Source organism: Cryptomeria japonica, chromosome 1 (assembly GCF_030272615.1).
Source record: "Cryptomeria japonica chromosome 1, Sugi_1.0, whole genome shotgun sequence".
Lineage (NCBI taxonomy): Eukaryota > Viridiplantae > Streptophyta > Pinopsida > Cupressales > Cupressaceae > Cryptomeria > Cryptomeria japonica.
Window position 1 is genome coordinate 482721335 of NC_081405.1, and position 16130 is coordinate 482737464.

The window sequence follows — 16130 nt, forward strand, 5'->3', positions numbered from 1 at the left end:
ATTTTTCTGACACTAACATTTTCCAAGTTTATCACACTTTGATTCTCGGGGGAAGGATTGACATGCTTATGGGAGACATAATGAGCCTTCTCCGGTTGTTGGTAAGCATATGTAGCTTGCCAAAAAGGTTGTGCAAGGGTGGGCAGGAGGTAAGCATTAGGAAATTGCTCATAACTTGTTGTAGCAGGGGAATATGAAGCAAAACTAGAAGCATATCCAGCTTGATATTGTTGATAGGAAGATGGAATGCTTATATTTTTATGGAAAGGAGGTGGAAACATGCACTGTTCATAATATCCCTCCATACTAAAGCATAAGGAAAGAAAAACATTTGCAGATGATGTTTTAAACAAGAGAAAAAGGTTTGCTCAAAATAGAGAACCGAGTACATACCAATAGAATCACCCAAATGATTCAAACCTACAGAGTCATTAGGTGCTTGCAGAATACCTCATTAAGGCTAAAATTGCCGAATAATGCACCAAATATCCAACAAGTGATGTCAGAAAAAGTGTTGATCCCCAATAAGGTCTTTACCTTAAGAGCAGGGCAATCCAGAAGTTTCACAAGCATGGGACCTAGTGTGGCCTACGAAACAACCTCTGAGATTTTAGAAGTCGGCTCTTCATATTTTAGGGGACATGGAAAGAGATAGAAATACATAGAAAGAAAACAAGTTGCAAACCTATCCTAAGTGATGTATGCCAGAATTTTAGCCAGTTTCACCTTCATTTATGCATAATGTAATCCATGACCATAAAACATTTACAGAAAATTTCAAAAGAGCACATGCATGATTTAAAATTCCGAGATATAACCACAAAGTTGGAAATTAAGGAAGCAAGATTAGAAATTAGTGACAAACAAACAACTCTGAAATATTAAACACAAAGCACCACATCCTCTTCATTGATGGAGAGAACAAATTACAAAGGCTATTTTGGCACAGTCTAAAATATTCAGATCATACCCATGAGGAGCATCTGCTAAGGTTTGGTAGAATTGAAAATGCTTCTACCACTATGTCTACTGAAAATTGTTAGTGTAGGCTTTTTTATATTTATTTTTCCTACACATTATTAAGCATACTTAGGTTATATTAGGATGGTTAGTATGAGGACACATGGCATAATCCTACAATCACGTGTCATTCACACCCTTTTTTGGATTTATTAGCCACGTCCCCATAACCATTTTTTTTCTTTACCTGAGTTGGCATAAACATGCATTTGGCATTTACAAAGTAGGTAAAACTCCCTCCTATTTTGGGTATATGGGAGTTATTATTCCACTTGGAATTATATGCTCATATTTCCCTATATAATTATTGTCGTGCCTATGAAGTGTATACGTGTTCCTGCAACACAAAACACTCAATAGATCATTATAAGCATGGTTAATGAATTTAAAGCAAAGAAAGATAAAACCATAGCTAAGCAATCTATTGCCTCCTAGTAAATGCAAGTATGAATTTTGCTCTCAGATCTGGTCATGCAAATTCTAGTGACTTGACTACACTTAAATGGAGGATTTAAAGGATAAATGATGCATTTAAGCTAGCAATGATAATGATTAAGCTACATGATTCCATGATTATGCTAGAAAATAAACTAGAATGATGCAATTAAGCTATGATAACAATGCTAAAATGATAAACTGAGATTGCATATGCCTATAGTAACAATGCTTGAAATGCAAATGAGGTGGGATCATTATTGCTCCAAAATGGGGTCTATTTATAGGATTTCCAAGGCCAGGGGAGAGGTGGCAGGAATCAATGATCAAGATTAAGTCTGAAGATATCAATGGTTAAATTGGAGGAGGTTAGCAAAGAGGTTGGATGAAAGGGAACATTTTCATCTCCATGGTGACAAGTGCCAAGAGGTTTCTAGAAGAGGTTGGATGAAAGGGAACACTTAGTGACAAGTATCACAAAGCTTTGCTCATGAGAGGGCAAAGTTTTCAAGGTAAGGGGACATGGTGGTTAGGATGTGCAAGCTAAGATGGAGTTAATTAAACCCAAGATTAGATGGAATGAGTTAGGTTTAGAAGGGGTTAGGATAGGTGGTTAGACATTAGGAGAATTTGAATTTAAAAATTCAAATAATAGGAAAAGGCTAATTAATCTCAAAAACTCATAAATTGATTTGTTTTAATTAATTATGGGATTTAGAAGAAATGAATTTCATGGGGGGAATTAATTAATTAAAGGGGATTATGAAAATGAACCTATTAAATAAATCCTTAGATTTATTAATAAGTAGATGAAAAGGGGAATTTAATCAAATTGCTTAGTGAATTCAATTAAATTGAGAAGGGGGATTAATTAAATAATTGCTTATTTAATTAATTATCTTCAGACCATTTTTATGTGTATACATTTTACCCCTATTTGAAGCAAGGTGTGATGACGCGTTGATTCAAAGAATAATCTTATTTTGATGATGATATTGGTTCAATAGGATGCCCCACTCTTGATTGATAAATTGTGATACGAAGATGCCCCCTCGGGAGATCAATTTAGATAATTGATCTTTGGAGTTTTTTGATTTTTGCGAAATTGATGTCTCGATTAGATTGTTGATTTGATTTTTGCAACTGTGGTTGATGAAAATGCGAGTTCTTTGATCACGGTAATGTGGTTCTTGATGATTGATAAAGCTTGATTGGTTAGATTAATAAGATCAAGATTCAGTCTAGTTTCAGGAATGATATCTCTTGTATAAGACAAAGATGATCAAAGCGTTTGGTTTCAGGAATGATATATCCTGTATAAGACATGATCAGAACGTCTGGTTTCAGGAAAGATACATCTGTATAAGACATGAGAGAATTGATTTAGATGTGATTGATTGATAGAATTGATAAGATTGATTGCATAAAGAACTGATAGTTTATTGATATCAAGTTACAGAAAGATTTGGATATGCTGATGTTGGTTCTGATGAGAGGGTAGCATACAATTTTCGTTGGGTTGACAAATATCTGGAGAGATATGAGTCATCATTTTGATTGCGTATACACTTGTGATGATACCTTGATGATTCCTATGATATATTTAACCTTGAATAAACAGAGCATGCGGGATCCCATGCAAGAATGGAATGCAAGCTAAATGCAAATGCAAATGCAAAGCTATGAGCGAACCACTCACTGGATTATTGCATTTTTGTCATCATTGAGCTTTTTGAATGTGGGAAGTGAGTGCAAACATCGATGGTATAATTAAACCATGATGACCTGAGCACTGCTTTCCTGGATTTTGATATGGCAAGTTAACACAAACATCGAGGTATAATTGAACCAAGATGACCTGAGTGTTGCTTGCGTAAAACAGGCAATATTAATTATTTCAATATGCAAATCGAAAATGTCTTCGATGATACTTTGATGATCATGTCCTGAGACAGATTTGCATATATTAATGATTAATTTTCAGACAACAGACAAGAAAAATGTCATGTTTCTTCCTTGTTCCTCTAGTGAAAGACATCCTAGAGTCACTTAGAAATCATGATAGCAAAAATCAATATAGAAATGTTGAACAATAATGCTAAAATCATTATCCAAAAGATATCAGCCATGTGTTTAGACCGACTTTGTGATAGTTTGATGGTTGATAATTTGATCTCGTGTTCAATGTTGGATATGTCACAGTTTTCGCTTGATACGAGTTGTCTAACTATTTGTTCTACCTATTTGATTAAGCTCAAAATGATCAAAAGGTTTTGCCCCCAGCTAAGTGCAGGATTTTGCCCCAAGCCTAGAAACAAATTCCGTATGATATACCCAGTGGTCCAAACCATGGTGAGAGAGCAGTTGTGATACCTACGTATGTACAAAGGCTTTTGATGCATATGACCAATGTTGATGGAAAATGAATGCAAGCGGAAAGATGCATGAACTAATAGATGGAAGAGCTAGCCGACAGATAGCGCCTGTTTGCTAGGTTTTCACCATATGTTTTTATTGCACTTTTTCTCATATTTAATTTTTTTATATTTTCTCATTATTTTTCACTATTTTTTTATTTTTTTATTTTTTACTGTTTGTGAGTTTTTTTTGATTTTTCACTATTTTTTTTTTTTTTTTTTTTTTTCTGATTTTTCACTATTTTTGATTTTTTGCTTTTTTCACTTTTGGGTTAGTGTAGGATCAAGGGGAGCCAAAAAGTGGTGATGTGAAAAAAATAGCCTTTCTCACTTGCCTAAAAATGCGAAAATCCATGTTGACTTTTTGCTAAACCTGGGTGTTAGTACACCTTGGCCTGGTAATTATCTATGCAAATCGGATATCTGATTTTATCGGATATCTGATTGTTATTTGTAATTTTAATTTAAAAAATATATTCTATGTTACATATTATATAATATATAATATATTATTATATTATATAATATATATAATGTAATAATATATTATATAATATATTATTACATTATATATATTATATAATACGTATTATATAATATATTATCATATTATATTATATTATATTATATTATATTATAATATATAATACAATACAATATTATATTATATTATATTATATAATATATTATACAATATTATATTATATTATATAATATATATAATATATAATATAATATAATATAATATTGTATAATATATTATATATTATAATATAATATAATATTGTATTATATTATATATTATAATATAATATAATATTGTATTATATTATATGTATTATATAATATATTATTATATTATATAATACGTATTGTATTATATTATATATATAATATATAATATAATACAATACGTATTATATAATACAATATTATATTATATAATATAATATAATATAATATTATATTATATTATATTATATATTATAATATATATAATATAATACAATACGTATTATATAATATAATAATATATTATATATGTTATTATTATATTATATAATATATTATTATATTATATATGTTATTTAAAAATAATTTAAGTATAGAAATCGGATATCCGATTTTCTAAGACTTTTATATTTCGACAGTGACAATCCCGTGAGTTATTTTTAACTCACGGGCCACGCGAATTCATCAAAATCTGATATCCGCTCCGTCTGATATCTATTGTTTTGACAAAAAATTGCTAAAAAACAGATTTAGAGGTAAGAATTTTATCGTTTTGAATCATTTTCATTCATTTTTTGTATTTTTTGTTAATGTTTATTTAATTTTTCATTGAAAATATGGTTTTTTTCATGAAAACTAGGTTTTTTTAAATCAAATACCTAATTGTTTAAATTTGCTAACTAAATTTAATTGTTTACATTCAATTAGGTTAAAAATGGGGGATAACAATGAAAACACTGACCAACCACAACTGCAACAACCAAACCCCCCCTTAATTCAAGATTTGATTGCACAAAATTTGAATGAATTAAGGGGGATTTCAGAAGTATATCGTAGGATCCCTCATCTAAACCCATTGTTTGATCCTCTCACATCGATCATAAAGAGAATGGAAACCATGACTAAGGAGCACGATGCCGCCCTTTTGTGGTAAGATTCTATGAAGGAAAAATATGCAGATGGCTTGTTGTATAAGGATATCAAGGATCTTGAGATATCCAAAGTTGAAATCGCCTCATTGTTTGTCAATCCCCGTACTAGTCAGCCCGTAGATCCCAAAAAAAAAAACTTTCTATCAAATGGTGCACAAATGATGGGATTGTGAAAAACTTTTGGGATCGTTGGTGGATGGTTTTCGACAAACCACCCAACAACAACCTTGATATCCCCTTCTATTTCATAAAAAAATTGTATGCTGAGTTTGTTTTGCACAAACATGTGAACTACTTTGACATCCAACCTTTCCAGGGTGTAGGTTTAGGTATGCCACAAAATAGACCTGGGGCAGTCAGAGTAGTCCAGGGCCCATATCTCCCCCCTCCTCCTCTTGATCCCCCACCTATAGTTCAGCATCCTGATATCATTTGTGAGGTGGCTTTGTTGGATTTTGCCAAGATCAAGAAGTCATTGAAATGTACATGAAAGAGACATAATATGGGACAAGAATAAACTGTATTCTCATCAATAGAAAATGATCAACAATCAACTGGATTATCTTATTGTTCAATAGTTGTTGTTGTTACATACAATGTAGATGAGCCTGCTTATATAGGCAAGGCTAGGGATATGTATGAGCACACAAGTATGACATGTGGCTCAATAAGAAACAAGGGTAGGTAGGAAATAGGTGTGGGTAGGTAGGAGAAATAATACAATATTCCACATGAGGTGGATCACCCACCAAAGGTGGAATTATCACTCCACAATAAGTGGATATGATAGTGTAATAACAAGATCAACACCATAAGAGGTGGAATTTCTCCTACACACACTATCCCAATGTGGCACAAACACCCAAGTGTCTCATATGAAATGCATTATCCTAAGTAAACTTAAGTAAGTGTAATAATATCCATAATGAATAATTATTTACACCAACACCCCCCCTTAAGTGCAACTTAGGGGAATGCACTTAAGTCTACAATGCAACTAAGCAATGCAAGATGGGTCCCGGCTACGAGGCCATGTTAGGTACCCATGCACAAATGCAAATGCATGCAAACCAATGCAATGAAACCTCTCACAAAGTGGGGAAAGAGAGAAAAACCCAATGGGAAAAAACCCTCCCCCAAAAGAGAGATGAAAGCTATACAAGAGAACTCTCAAAGAAGTATGTGAGGAACAAAACCCCATGTGAGGAAATAGTCCCCCCCATACGAGAGAAGAAGAGAAGTCAAACTGTGATCCTCCCTCAATGAAGAATCTGCACCAATGATAGAAGCTCGATGTATGAAGAAACTGCTCCACGAACGTCGAACAACATTCCTTCCCTTAGGAAGAAACAAAACCAAAGGTGTATCCATGAAGTCTCCCCAATCATGAAGGGAAGATGTATGAAGAAAACTCATGATGAAAGGAATCTCTGAAAACTGCTCAAGTGTCCCCATGTCGATGCTAAAAGATACCCCTTCCAAAGATGGTAAACTGTGCCATACTGCTGAAAAAGGAACTCCAACATCTAGTGAAGATGGATGTAGAACAATGTCCAAAGACTCATGTGTCTCCTCAAAGCATAAAGAGACCTCCTCCAACTGCTGTACATAAGTATCCACAATCATGTCAACCTCGAAAGAATGATCATGTAGAGAATGAACAAGAGGGTCAGAGTGTGCCCTCGCAACAATCGAAGAAGGATCATCTTCATCAAAGAGAAGATGTATGTCATCAATGATGTCTCCCAAATCTGCAATGTAGGATTCCACAAACAAACCTGCAATATCTGTCATGTAATCATCCCATGAATCTAAAGCTGGAAGACAATGTATATCCTGCTGCACTGAATCACATGAAGGCAAAACTGTCGCACTATCTGCATCATCAGGTGCAATAGGTGATGTGATATCAATATGAGAAGATGAAGTACAAGACTCAAGAACTGGGTTACATGTGAGAATCCCCAAATTCAAGTGTCCAAAGTTCTCCTCAAAATCTGAATCATCACAATAAGTGTGATCATCATGTGTAGAATCATCAAATGTGAAATCATCATCATCAACAAAATCTGAAAAGGAGTATAACCGAGATGCATGATCAACCACCCCAGTCGCAATGATAGCTCTAGTCTCCATGTCTCTAATAAAAACTGAGTCAGGTGTGAACTCCACAACTCTCTTAGTTGCGCCATGTGTGATTTGATAGATAGAAAGGAGATTGTTTGTCAAGTGGGGTACACACAACACATCATTGAAGGAGTTATCCCCAATGTCAATAGATCCTTTCCCAATCACATCCATGTATGTATGATTGCCCATCAAAATCTGTGGCATGGTGCAAGGCTCAAATGTAGAGAACATAGACTGTGAAGATGCCATATGATGAGAAGCCCCTGAATCTAGAAGCCATCTCTCTGAAGTATAATTTGTTGTAGCACATAGAGCTTGTCCTTTTCTTGTTCCAAAAGAGTGAGTTTTTCCACTTGTAGAAGCCATGAATGCTTGCCCTTTTCCTTTTGAATGTGAGGAAGTGGAAGTTGATGAATCATCCTTCTTGTAGACTTTAGGCAAATCAATGTTATGCTTTTTGATGATATGTGTGAGCTCATCAATCTTCTTAGTATGGCAACGATGTTCCTCATGACCAATCTTTTTACAATAAGCACAAGTAGGTCTCTCTCTCTTTGGTGAATTATCTTTCTTGGAAGAAGATGAATCTCCTTGTTGTGGAGAAGATGATGCTTTATCCTTAGGCTTTGATTGCCATTTCTTCTTGTTTGAGTTGTCCTTTCCTTGATTTCCTTTGTTCCCTTGATTTGCCACCAATGCTTGAGACTTAGAAGAAGCCTTAAGAATGCCCATGCTTATCAACTTAGTTTGTTCCATCATCAACATTTCATTGAAAGCATCAAATGTAGGCATTTTGTAGCTTGAACCCATTGTCATCCTATGAGTTTGGAAACTAGAAACAAATGCTGCATATTCTTGTGGAAGCTTCCCTATCAAGTTGAATATCAATTGAGTATCCTTCTTATCAATGCCACAATCTTTGAGTTGTGCCCTCAACTCATTTGCCTTAGTGACATAATCTTGTATAGTATCAAAGTTCTTGGGATCTAACATGGTGAGATCACTATCAATTTGATATCCCCTAATCTCATCAACTTGACCATACAAGTCTTGAAACTTTTGCCAAGCATCCTTGATTAGAGTACATTTCTCAATATGAAATATGAGATCCTTTGATACATACTTTCTTAAGGTACCAATTGCCATGATATTTTTAGTGAGCCAATCTAAGTGACCAACTGGATCAGCCTTAGGATCAGCTGGAGCAACAATAGTTCCATCAATGTAATGAGTGAGTCCTTTTTCCATAAGTTTACTCCATGCATCAATTTTCCAAGTAGCATAGTTATGTGGAGTTAAGAGAGGAAACTTAGAAGAACTCATAGCAGCAAAAAAGGAAGGAACACAAGAGCACAAAAGCACAAGAGACACCCCCCAAATTCAATCAATCAAAGTACCCCCCCAAAAGTGATGATTTTGGCACTTTATACTTAGTGCGATTACAATGAGCCACTTGCAAAACAAGGCAAAGTGGACTTATGATGCAAATTTTACAACTTCTCAAATGAGATACAAGAGACTTCAATCAATAGTGCAATGAATCTAACTGAGATTCAAGCAAATATACAAGTACCAAAAGAGCCAAAAATGGCCAAGATCTGAAAGTACAATTTCTACTTACAATGACATCAATCTGATAGCATCATGTGAAAGTAGATGAAAAAATACGCACTTTCAAAAAAAACGGCACCTAAAAAGGAGGTCGGATGACCCCAAACGAAGCCTCGGAAGTTGCAAAAACTGGGATTACTCAGGGACAGTCACCAAAAACTGCATTTTCTGAAAAATCCGTGCATCAAAATCAAAAAATTCTTTCACCACTGTGGAGAGCACGAAATTCTAGCCCATTTCAAAAAAAAATTGCACCCAAAAAGGAGCAAAAATGAGCAAGTTATGGCCATTTGAAGTTGAACTGCAAAATCAAAAATGCAAATGAGAGGGGGTCAAAAAAATTTCAAACCCTGCTGATGTGGCGCTGACATCAGCAAAACACTATGTTAAATTTGACGGCCGTATGACCGTCACCAAAACTTCGCTGCCTGACTGATTGGGCGTCTGTACTGTACGGACGAATTGCGTGGCAAAGCTGTCTGTACAGTCCGTACTGTACGGAATATGATGTGGCAGGCGATGTGGCAGTACGGATGATGCGTGGCAATACGGAAATCCACGTGGCTCACTGACTGGACTGTCCGCGTGGCGGATGAGCTGTCTCTGGACGGGTGTACCTGTGGTCTGCGTGGCGGTCTGCGTGGCGGTTCCCGGAGACCGAGGGTCGAGGCGGCGCCGGTGACGTGGCGGAGCCCGGGAGCTGGGGAGGCGGAGAACTGGCAGACGAGGCGGCGCTAGGAGCCGAGGCCGGGAAGGTCGCTGCTGGGTGGAGCGAGGACGCCGGAGCGCGGAGGTGTGCCAGGTGTCTTCTGCGCGGCAGGGACCGATGCGCGGATGGGGAGCCGCCGGCGGCAGCAGCGGAGCGTGGACGGAAGGCGCCGCTCGCGGGAGGTGGTGGAACCAGGAGCCGAGGTCAGGGAAGACAGGGTACGACGGACGTGCACGGATGGCAGATGTGACAGGTACGGGTTCTGCACACGGTAGCAGGTACCTGCAGGTACGGCGAGCACGGGGGGGGGGTCTGCGGACCCCCCAAAAATATTTTTTTTTTTTTTTTTGTTTTGCTTTTCAATTTTTTTGATTTTTTTTTCGAATTTCAATTTTTTTTGATTTTTTTTTATTTTTCAAAACATTTGCAGAAAAATGAAAATATTTTTTTTTTTGAAAAAATTATATCAATATTCGAAAAATCCGTACGATTAGCAAAATTGGGGAAAAAAATTTTCCTCACCAAAATAGGCCAACTTTATAACCAAAATTCATGGAAATGGCCTTCCGGACGCAATGGAGAGGTCGGATTTGGTCTAGGACACCTCCAAATGATGATGCTCCTTAGATCTGCCTCTTGACGTCACAATAATGCCTCTTCAAGTCGAATCAATGAGACTCCAAGAGCTCTGATACCATGTTGGATTTTGCCAAGATCAAGAAGTCATTGAAATGTACATGAAAGAGACATAATATGGGACAAGAATAAACTGTATTCTCATCAATAGAAAATGATCAACAATCAACTGGATTATCTTATTGTTCAATAGTTGTTGTTGTTACATACAATGTAGATGAGCCTGCTTATATAGGCAAGGCTAGGGATATGTATGAGCACACAAGTATGACATGTGGCTCAATAAGAAACAAGGGTAGGTAGGAAATAGGTGTGGGTAGGTAGGAGAAATAATACAATATTCCACATGAGGTGGATCACCCACCAAAGGTGGAATTATCACTCCACAATAAGTGGATATGATAGTGTAATAACAAGATCAACACCATAAGAGGTGGAATTTCTCCTACACACACTATCCCAATGTGGCACAAACACCCAAGTGTCTCATATGAAATGCATTATCCTAAGTAAACTTAAGTAAGTGTAATAATATCCATAATGAATAATTATTTACACCAACAGGCTTCACAGACCATATCGGCTATTCACTCTTTGAGTAGCCTTTTGGTTTCTCAGGCTGCGTCAGTAGCTCAGCCTACTCTTGATGGTAGTGGTGCATCTGGTGCTAGTGACATGTCATCCTCGGCTCCACACATATGCGTGCCCCAAAGTTGTGTCATGTGTCGGCACGTATGCTTGGGTCCACTTGGACAGCTCGTTGATCCTCATGTGGACAGTGTAGATTATGAGGTGAATGAGATGCATGATGCACCAGATGTTATTACATAGACTGGAGTATACCCTGGGGAGTCCTCACATGCTAGAGGCGAGGAGGCACCGTCATCATACATTGATGATGTATTGGTAAGATTTGTGTTTTCACAGTTCATGTTATATTTTAATTAAATATTTATAAATTAGATAATATTAAGTACTAATTTTTATTTACGTGGTCTATTTAACAGTTGATGACCGAGGATGAGTTGAGACAGATTTAGGAGGGCACCTTGTCAGCCATTTCATTTGGCCTTGATAGCTTGATGGTACATATATTATTGCACCTAGTCATTTGTATTTTATTGTACATACATGCTCATCATTTATATTGGTATTAACTAGATTATGTAGTAACTTGCATGTATATCTTATTTTACTCTTGTAGGGCACAAGCAACACAAGTGCGGGGCAATGTGATTTAGGATCTAGTAGTGCAGTTGGAGACAAGGGAAAGGTAATTGAATGCAAATATGATTGAATGAATAGTTTAAATAACTTATAGTGATTATACATGTCTAGACATAAATTGATAGTTTCATATACTTGTTGTGTATATATATAGAGAATTCTTGGATTCACATCCTTGATGACTACACCCAGTATACTTGAAGAAGAAGAAGAGATGCCTTGAGTAGATGTGTGTTTATTTTATTTTTTGATTAGAAGATATAATTTGTTATTATCAGTGACAATTATATGCTAACTTGTATCAATTTCATGTTTCTGAATATATGTAGGTTGTGTATGAAAATATTCAAAACATACCTTCTCTACCGAAGACATACATCAAGAGTCCTGCAAAGCTGAAGAGAAAATGTGGAGATGAGGTAAACATGAATAGTTCAATTATAGTTCATTTTTATGTTAACTTTTCGAATGTGAATTATATAATATAACTAATATTAATCGTGGTTTGTTTTTCTTGTGCAGGATCCTTCAGAGCTAAGTAGTGCGACGAAGAGGATCGATTTTGATGATCCATCAGCAACTTAGGATGTTATAGATAGTTTTGGGATGCTTACATGTCTAGTTGGCATGTATATTTTGTATATGGACATACATTCATGTGTTTAGACATACATTTTGTTTCAGTTGACGTTTATGCCATATTTGTGTATGAACATACATTTGTAATCATTTGACATTTTTATATATACATAAGTTGATATTCGATCATATAAATTGTTGTTGATATGTGCGTGGTGTTATCATGGAAATCTTTAATCTTCATTCCAATAATTAACAATGGTTAATAATGGCTATTTAATGAACAATACAATTCATTTCATTTCACCGTAAGTGTTGTTTTTATAATGAACAATATAATTCATTTAATGAACAATACAATACAATTCATTTAATGAACAATACAATTCATTTAATCAACAATACAATACAATTCATTTAATCAACAATACAATACAATTGATTCAATGAACAATACAATTCATGAACAATAGAATTCATTTAATGAACAATACCCTACACATGCTCCTATTTTCCCCCCCCACTCAATCGAACGCTCGGGGTCATACCCTACCAGCGTCATCCCTTGAGCACCCTAAGTGCTCAAAATTGTCAAACTTTGACGGGCCCTAACTCAGAATTCATGGCACCTGAGAATGATCCATTTGAACCTACAAGGCCACGAGAGGGGTCCCTACAAAAGCCTATCTCGGTTTTTCAAGTTTTCCTATGGTTTTATTAGGGCAGCAATTTTTCGGTTGGCAAAAAAATCGCCAGTCTCAATCAATGGAATGTTGTTGCGTGGCCGATTTCTCATTCTGCTCGTCGCGATGACAAATCATCGGCTCCGACATGTCCAGTTAGACATTATTACCCTACACATCCTCCTATTTTTCCCCCCCACTCGATCGAATGCTCAGGGTCATACCCTACCAGTGTCGCCCCTTGAGCGCCCTAAGTGCTCAAAATTGTCAAACTTTGACGAGCCCTAACTCGGAATCCGTGGCACCTGCGAATGATCTATTTGAACCTACAAGGCCATGAGAGGGGTCCCTACAAAATATTATCTCATTTTTTCAAGTTGCCCTATGGTTTTATTAGGGCAGCAATTTTTTGGTTGGCGAAAAAATCATCAGTCTCAATCAATGGAATGTTGTCGCATGGTTGATTTCTCATTCTACTCATTGCAATGACGAACTGTCAGCTCTGACATGTTCAGTTAGGTATTATTACCCTACACATGCTCCTATTTTTCCCCCCCACTCGATCGAACGCTCAGGGTCATACCCTACCGGCATCGTCCCTTGAGCACCCTAAGTGCTCAAAATTGTCAAACTTTGACGGGCCCTAACTCGGAATACGCGGCACCTGCGAATGATCCATTTGAACCTATGGGGCCATGAGAGGGGTCCCTACAAAAGCCTATCTTGGTTTTTCAGGTTGCCATACGGTTTTATTAGGGCAGCAATTTTTTGGTTGGTGAAAAAATCGTCAGTCTCAATCAATGGAATGTTGTCGCGTGGTCGATTTCTCGTTCTGCTCATCGCAATGATGAACCGTCAGTTTTGACATGTCTAGTTAGGCATTATTACCCTACACATGCTCCTATTTTCCCCCCCACTCAATCGAACGCTTGGGGTCATACCCTACCGGCGTCGTCCCTTGAGCATCCTAAGTGCTCAAAATTGTCAAACTTTGATGGGCCCTAACTCAGAATTTCTGGCACCTGCAAATGATCCATTTGTACCTACGGGTCCACAAGAGGGGTCCCTACAAAAGCCTATCTCGGTTTTTCAAGTTGCCCTATGGTTTTATTAGGGCAGAAATTTTTTGGTTGGCAAAAAAATCATCAGTCTCAATCAATGGAATGTTGTTGCGTGGCCGATTTCTCGTTCTGCTTGTCACGATGACAAATTGTCAGCTCTGACATGTCCAGCTAGGTATTATTACCCTATGCATGCTCCTATTTTGCCCCCCCACTTGATCGAATGCTCGGGGTCATACCCTACCGACATCATCCCTTGAGCGCCTTAAGTGCTCAAAATAGCCAAACTTTGATGGGCCCTAACTTGGAATCCATGGCACCTGTGAACAATCCGTTTGAACCTACAGGGCCACGAGAGGGGTCCCTACAAAAACCTATCTCATTTTTTTAAGTTGTCCTACGGTTTTATTAGGGCAGCAATTTTTCGGTTGGTGAAAAAATTGTCAGTCTCAATCAATGGAATGTTGTTGCGTGGCCGATTTCTCGTTCTGCTCATCGTGATGATGAACAATTAGCTTCAACATGTCTAGTTAGGCCTTATTACCCTTTGCATACTCCTATTTTCCCCCCCCACTTGATCGAACGCTCGGGGTCATACCCTATTGGCGTCGTCCCTTGAGCGCCCTAAGTGCTCAAAATTGCCAAACTTTGACGGGCCCTAACTCGGAATCTGTGGCACCTGCAAACAATTTGTTTGAACCTACGGGGCCATGAGAAGGGTCCCTACAAAAGCCTATCTTGATTTTTCAAGTTTCCCTATGGTTTTATTAGGGCAGCAATTTTTCGGTTGGCGAAAAAATCGTCAATCTCACTCAATCGAATGTTCTCGTGTGGTTGATTTCTCATTCCGCTCGTCGTGATGATGAACCATTGGCTCTGACATGTCTAGTCAGGCATTATTACCCTATGCATGCTCTTATTTTTCCCCCCCACTCGATCGAACGCTCGGGGTCATATCCTACCGGCGTTGTCCGTTGAGCGCCCTAAGTACTCAAAATTGTCAAACTTTGATAGGCCCTAACTCGGAATCCGTGGCACCTGCGAACGATCTGTTTGAACCTATGAGGCCATGAGAGGTTATAAGGGTTCATGGGCCACCATATGACCCCTATGGACACCCTATGACCCCTAACAACACCATAGGAACCCTTAAGACACCAAATCATGTCGTTAGGGGTCATATTGTGTCCTACGACCCCTTAAGACACAATATGACCCCTAATGACATGATTTGGTGTCTTAAGGGGTCTTATGGTGTCATTAGGGGTCATACGGTGTCCATAGGGCTCCTATGGTGTCTTAAGACACCATAGGACCCCTTAGGACATAATATGACCCCTCAGGACACAATATGACCCAAAGCGACCCAATATGGTGTCATTAGGGGTCATATGGTGTCCTTAGAGGTCATAAGGGTTCATGGGACACCAAATGAATCCTATGGACACCCTATGACCCCTAATGACACCATAGGACACCTTAAGACACCAAATCATGTCGTTAGGGGTCATATTGTGTCCTACGACCCTGTAAGACACAATATGACCCCTAAAGACTTGATTTAGTGTCTTAAGGGGTCTTATGGTGTCGTTATGGGTCATATGGTGTCCCTAGGGGTCATATGGTGTCTTGGGAAACCATATGACCCCTTAGGACACAATATGACCCAAAGCGACCCAATATGGTGTCATTAGGGGTCATATGATGTCCTAAAAGGTCATAAGAGTTCATGGGACACCACATGACCGCTATGGACACCATATGACCCCTAACGACACCATAGGACCCCTTAAGACACTAAATCATGTTGTTAGGGGTCATATTGTGTCCTACGACCCCGTAAGACACAATATGACCCCTAACGACATGATTTGGTGTCTTAAGGGGTCCTATGGTGTCGTTAGGGGTCATATGGTGTCCATAGGGGTCATATGGTGTCTTGGGATAGCATAAGACCC